Raw genomic sequence first — 7,561 nt, forward strand, 5'->3', positions numbered from 1 at the left:
AACATCATCATCAGATTCAAAAATTATAGCCTATGTTGGACTTGTATTGATAGTAAGTCACCAACAAGATGATGAAGCGAGTGTTGGATCGAAAGCACTAGAGGGGGGGGGGGTGAATAGCGCTCGTGGCTTTCACAATTTTCGTATTCATAAATAGTTCGAGTTAAAGTAGCGGAAATGATAAATGAAATAAGCACACACAAGGGACACCAAGGTTTTACTTGGTTCAGAGCCTAGGGTGACTCCTACTCCAAGGTCCGTGATCGTAGATCGCTTTCGATGGGTAATCACTATCAATCCGGGAAATCTTTTTACAATTATGCAGTACAAGTATTGAATAATAAACTTATACCGACAGTACAAAAGATGTAGAAGCGAGTTGTTGTCCGTCGGAGTGTCGAGATGCTTCGGAGCAGTGCACAGCTTTAGAAGATCACTTGAGTTCTGGTTCGAGAGTTATTTTTGAAGCTGTAGCTTGAAGCCCCTTTTATAGCTTTTATGGATATGATCCAGATCCTCGAAGTTCGGGATCAGCTTTGACCCGAGGCAGATCGGTCGACCGATCCCCGCGTTCGGTCAACCGATCAGGCGATCTCCTACTATTCGATCCGCCCAATTTGCTCGCTCCACTTCGATCTGGTCAAGCCTTATCCTCAGTTCGATCGACCGAAGACCTGGTTCGGTTGATCGATCCCCTGGTCGAGCCCAATCCATTCGCTGCAAGTTTGATCTGCTGCTTTGGGGGTTCGGTCGATCGATAACCCGGTTCGATCGACCGATCCCGGTCAATTCTGACCCTGCACAGAAACTGTTAGAAATGTTCTCCTATAAAACAGAGTTAGAATATAGCAGAGAATATATGGGTAAGTAAATTGACAGTCTTCAGACTGTCCGGTTCTGACTTTGGATTTCCGTCCAGAAACCCTAGGTCGAACTGATGCCTACTGTTCCCTCTTCCGGGGAACGCGTCCTCACCTACTCCACTCAGGAGAAGTTACCTTTTGCCAGTTTGGTCCACCAGACTGACTGAACTTTTGCTCAACGTTTGATTCTTTCAATCTTCATGCTGGACGTCAGGTCCCTGACCCGTCCAGACTTCTATCCGGTTCGCGACACCAGGAGTTCAACCTAGGGTTACCTCCCCCTAGGATTTTGCCCGAAGCTCCGACCCGCTAAGACTTTCCGCATAGGGTTACCGCCTCCTATGGCCTAGGGTTACTATCCCCTAGGGTTTTCTCTTTGCCTAACCGCAGCTAGGACTTTTACCTAAGTAAACTTAGGACTTTCCTGTTGGTTGCTACTCGGAAAGCCTAGAGGTTCCACTGTACAAAAATTTTGTACAAAGGTCTGAACCTTTTCCTAGCTACCATGTGTTCTTTTAAATTAAATTTTGGATCGCCTGCGGAACTTAACACGTTTGATCCAAAACTTAATCTATTTGTTCTTTTAGGTTTTGACTTGGATCTCCTGCGGAACTTAACACGTTCGACCCAAATCACTTTAAGTTATTAATTCCATTAAATATTAATTTCCATAATTGGTTCCCAGTACTGACGTGGCGAGGCACATGGCCTTCTTGGATATGGGAGCAACCACCACCGACTAGACAAAACCTTTTATAGAAATCTAATATTTAATTTCCTAAAATAACTTTAGGTTAATCGAAAAGAACAATCAAATCACAAGGAAAAATAAAACAAAAGAACACAACTTCGAAAAACATATTCGAAATACTAGAATCGTAAGCCTCTTGTATTTGGTATTATTTCCATAAATAACTAGCATGATGCGGAAAGAAAAATTACTAGTTATACCTTTTAGAAAGACCTCTTGATCTTCTACCGTATTCCTCTTCTAACCTCGAACGTTGTGTGGGCAACGATCTTCCGAGATGAGAAACCACCAAGCACCTTCTTCTTCTCCTAGCTAGGTTCGGCCAATCACAAAGAAGCTTCACCAAGGACGAAGAACAAAACACCAACCAAACTCCAAGGGATACAAGCTTTCTCTCCTTCTTCTTCTTCTTCTCCAAGTAGTATCCGGCCACCACAAGAACTCCAAGCAAGAGATAAGTTTCGGCCACCACAAAAGAGGAAGAAAAGAAGAGGATGGCCGACCACAATAATTTTCTTCAAGGATGAAGAATTTCGGCCACCACCAATGCTCCAAGGGATGCTAGAGACTAGACTTGCTTTCTCTCCTTCTTCTCCTTCCTTGATCCGGCCACAAACAAAAGCTCCACCAAGAAGATAGGTTTCGGCCAACAAGAGGAGAAGAGAGAAAGGGAAGGGCCGGCCACCACACCAAGGAAAAGAGGGAGGAAAAATAATAGAGGTTGTGTCCATGAAGGCACCCTCACCTCTTCTTTTATATTCCTTGGCCTAGGCAAATTAGGAAATTTAATTACAAAATTTCCTTAATTCTTTTGCCATGTAAAGAAAAATTATTTTAATTAAAACAATTTTTCTTCTTTTAAACACAATGGCCAGCCACTTTAAAAAAACAAAACAAGGAGAGTTTTAATTAATTAAAACTTCCTAATTTGTCTCCAGAAATTTTATAAAAAATTTCTCCAATAATTTTTATCCCTTTTATGATTGGTTTATAAAAAGAAATTTCTATAATTTTAATTTTTCAACATGTGAATAATTTATAAAGAAGAGAAATAAAATATCCTTTCTAATCTACAAATAAGGAAAGAGATTTAATCTCTTTCTTTAATCTTTTGTAGAGATTTATAAAAGAGATATTTTAATTTTTAATCTCTTCAATAAATTATATCTTTCACATAAGAAAATTTTAAAATTAAAATTCTTTTTAAATTAAATAGGGCCGGCCACCTAAGCTTGGGTTCAAGCTAGGGCCGGCCACCCATGGACCAAGGCTTGGCGGGCCCTAGCTTGATCCACAAGCTAGCTTGGCCGACCCCTATAATATGGGTATGAAGGTGGGTATAGGTGGGTATAGTACTCTATAAATAAGAGGCTACGATAGGGACCAAGAGGAGGAATTGGTTTTGGTCTCCCGATAAAATTAAGCATCCCGTGTTCGCCCCGAACACACAACTTAATTTTATCAATAATAATTCATTCCACTAGAGAACTATTATTGAACTACCGCACCAATCCCAAATTACATTTTTGGGCTCCTTCTTATTATGAGTGTGTTAGTCTCCCTGTGTTTAAGATGTCGAATGTCCACTAATTAAGTGAGTTACTGACAACTCATTTAATTAATATCTAAGTCCAAGAGTAGTACCACTCAACCTTATTATCATGTCGGACTAAGTCCACCTGCAAGGTTTAACATGACAATCTTTATGAGCTCCTCTTGAGGACATTATCAACCTAGTATCTCTAGGACACAGTTTCCTTCTATAATCAACAACACACACTATAAGCGATATCATTTCCCAACTTATCGGGCTTATTGATTTATCGAACTAAATCTCACCCATTGATAAATTAAAGAAATAAATATCAAATATATGTGCTTGTTATTATATTAGGATTAAGAGTACACACTTCCATAATAACCGAGGTCTTTGTTTCTTTATAAAGCCAGTATAAAAGAAACGACCTCAAATGGTCCTACTCAATACACTCTAAGTGTACTAGTGTAATTATATAGTTAAGATAAACTAATACCTAATTACACTACGACCTTCCAATGGTTTGTTCCTTTCCATTATGGTCGTGAGTTACTGTTTATAATTTATAAGGTACTGATAATATGATCCTCTGTGTGTGACACCACACACCATGTTATCTACAATATAAATTAATTGAACAACTACATTTATCATAAATGTAGACATTTGACCAATGTGATTCTTATTTCTAGATAAATGTTTATACCAAAAGCTAGGCTTTTAGTATACACTCTAACATTTCCTGCAATGCTTATTCAAGATATCAGACAATAACACACCTTAACTTTGAACCCTTTGACATAATCAAAACATAGGTTCAATCATTGATGCTTCCTGCACCAACAATCTCCCCCTTTTTGATTATGGCAATATAGTTCAAAGTTAAGAAAATATAGCAGTAATATTAGGAATTTAAAGTAAAGGAATAACTAAGATAAGAAAAGAAAAAATTCCTTATATTCCCTCACTTAACTTTGATCTCTCTCCTCCTTTGACATAGATCAAAAAGAAATTACTTAGGGAGAAGAATTCTATTTTTCATATAAGTTTTAGCTCCCCCTAAAGAGTAGCTAAATTTGAAACAATGTTTGAAAAACACTTAGTTAATTTTGAAAGTGTTTTGAAAAACCTTAGTGTTTTCAACAAAAACTTAGCTTCTTTAAATAATTACTTTGAGAAACACTATGCTAAATTCTTTTGAAAGCTTTTTAGAAGAATTTGAAATAATTTTCAAAGTATTTTAAAATAATTTTTCAAATGATTTTGAAATAATTTTCAAGGTATCTTAAAGTAATTTTTCAAATGATTTTGAAATAATTTTCAAAGTATTTTTAAATAATTTTTCAAATGATTTCGAAAATGATTTTAAAGGTATTTTAAAGTAATTTTTCAAGTGATTTTGAAATAATTTTCAAAGTATTTTTAAATGATTTTTCAAATGATTTTGAAAGTATTTTTAAGTAATTTTTCAAATGATTTTGAAAATAATTTTCAAAGTATTTTTAAATAATTTATCAAATGATTTTGAAATAATTTTCAAAGTATTTTTAAGTAATTTTTCAAATAATTTTGAAAAAAATTTCAAGGTATTTTAAAGTAATTTTTGAAAAAAATTTGAAAGATTTTTCAAAGTATTTTAAAGTAATTTTTTAAATAATTTTGAAATGATTTTCAAAGTATTTTAAAGTAATTTTTCAAATGATTTTGAAAATGATTTTCAAAGTATTTTTAAGTAATTTTTCAAATGATTTTGAAATAATTTTTAAAGTATTTTTAAATAATTTTTCAAAAATTTTGAAATAATTTTCAAAGTATTTTAAAGTAATTTTTCAAATGATTTTGATTTTGAAAGATTTTTCAATAATTTTTCAAATAAAGAATTTTGAAATTTAAATAAATTTAATTTATTTGCTTGAGTTAAATAAATTTGATTAATTAAGTTAAGATTATTAATTATTTAACTTGAGTTAATTAAATTAAATTTATTTATGATTACTTAATCAAATTTATTAAAATTATTTTAGACTTAGTTCAATCTAGATCCATCTCACCCGATTCTAGGTTATCAATCAGGTAATCTTAATTAATTTTTGTAAGACGATATCTTTAATTTAGGTGATTTCTAAGGATTAATTTACATTTGAGTTAAAGTTAAGGTTTTCAATTAGTTAATTAAACACATATTTTAAGGATTGGTTCCCAGGTCATGGCGAGCCACTAGGCCTTCTTGGGTATGTGATCATCCACCACTTCCTAGACAGAGCCGCTCAAAGAAATTATGTGTATAATTTACTTTTTGAAACCCCTAGGTTTAACTGGGCAAATGTAAATTATGCCTAGGTCCTTAAACTATCCTGATTTAAACATGCATATTAAAAAGTAGAAAGTTCAAGCATCAAACAATTCATTTTATGATAAAAATAGTCTTTTTATTCGCTCCCCCTGGATCATAGCCTCGATATGGTCTATCAAGATAATGGATCTGATCATTGGGGACCCAATATGTTCCAAGTCCAACTTGATTAACCAAGTTTGACTTGGGGACCCATGCTTGGACTATGTTTCTATTGTTTTTATTAACTAGGGATATATATAATTTATATTTTCTTTTGGTTTTAAATCCAAGTCCAGATTTGTTGTAAACGGCTCGCTGTTTTCCAAGAATCAGATCCAGATTCTTGGAACCCAAAGTGAACCATTCTAACGTGTCCTTGAGTTCTTTAATTTGAATTTTTAAATTGGAATTTTCTTCCTCAAGTTGTTGGGCTTGAGTTGAATTTCCAATTTGAACTGGCTCATTTAAAGAACTCAAGTCAGTTGCCTCCTTAAGGGATGTTACCTCCTTTTGGAGCGACTTGACTCGGACGTTGGATTTTGCCAGCTTCTTTAATAAGTAAAGTACTAGTTTTTGCAAGTCATCAAATTGAGTCTCGGCAAGTAGAGAACTTGCAGTGGGGTTGGGGCCTTCGGAAACAGATGCGGATCCGTGGCTTCACTCGGACTCGGCCTCTGACTCGCTCTTGGTTTCAGATTCGAACTTGGACTCGGTTTCGACGATGTTTGCTTTTACTGCTAACGCGAGGAAGCTTGCCGGTTCTTCTTCGTCAGTCTCAGATTCGTCTGACGACTTGGACCAGGTTGCCTTCAATGCCTTCTTTCTTCGTTGGTTTTTGTTTGGACAATCCTGCTTGTGGTGCCCTTTCTGATTACAGCCGTAGCAGGTGACTCCAGTCTTGTCTTTCGTGTTTGTTTGAGTTGTCTTTTTGTTTCTGTAGATCTTTCGTACGAGCCTTAATAGCTCGGTAACAATCTCGTCGTTGTCCTCTGAGTCCAATTCATCTTTGGACTTGGGTTTGGTTTTGCACTGTTCTTTGGCTTCCCTGGTTCTGCTTGTACCTACAATCAAAGCTAAACCTTTCTCGGTCGGACGTGAGTTAATCTGTTCATGAAGCTCGAACTCAGCAAACAACTCATCTAATTTAATAGAAGAAAGATCCTTAGAAACCTTGTAGGCATCTACCATGGATGCCCACAAGGTATTCCTTGGAAAGGCGTTCAAGAAATACCTGATGATGTCCCAGTTATTTACCTTCTGCCTGATCGCATGAAGCTCGTTGAGTAGATCTTGTATCCGGGCGTGGAGTTGTGTAGCCGTCTCACCATCCTGCAACTTAATGCTATATAATTTATTGAATATTAGGTCCCTTTTACTTACTTTGGTATCGGATGTTCCTTCATGAAGTTTGATTGGCTTCTCCCACAACTCCTTGGCGCCGGTGAAGGAGCCGACGCGGTTTAGTTCCTCCTTCGATAGACCACACTCGAGGGTGCAAATTGCTCTGGCATTTGCTTCCACTTTCTTGATTAGTATTGCGTCCCAGTCCTCGTATGGTAGTTGCTTGCCGACGCCGTCAGTTGGTAGTTGGAGCCCTATTTTGACGATCATCCAGACTTCAAAATGAGTCTGGAGATACGCCTCCATCCGACCCTTCCAGTACCCGAAATCGTCTCCGGTGAAGAGCAGTGGTCGAGCGGTGCTATAACCTTCTTGAAGGGTCATTTTAAAACCTGCACACAAAGAGAGGAAAAAATATGTTCCAAGACTTGGTCTTGGATTAGGAGTGCGGTATGGAAATAAGAATAAATTGCGTTCTCGAGTGGTGTTGCACCAATTTCAAGAAAAAAATTAATTCGAGCGAGAAAACTGATCGGAATATAGCAATTATACTAATTCCGATCGACTCCGTAAAATAAAAAAAACCACGAAAAATTGCTTGACTGGTGGTTGCACCAAATCGAAGCGACCCCGCTCTGATACCAATTGTTGAATCGAAAGCGCTAGAGGGGGTGAATAGCGCTCGTGGCTTTCACAATTTTCGTATTCGTAAATAGTTCGAGTTAAAGCAGTGG

This window comes from Zingiber officinale, chromosome 7B (genome assembly GCF_018446385.1).
Source record: "Zingiber officinale cultivar Zhangliang chromosome 7B, Zo_v1.1, whole genome shotgun sequence".
NCBI lineage: Eukaryota > Viridiplantae > Streptophyta > Magnoliopsida > Zingiberales > Zingiberaceae > Zingiber > Zingiber officinale.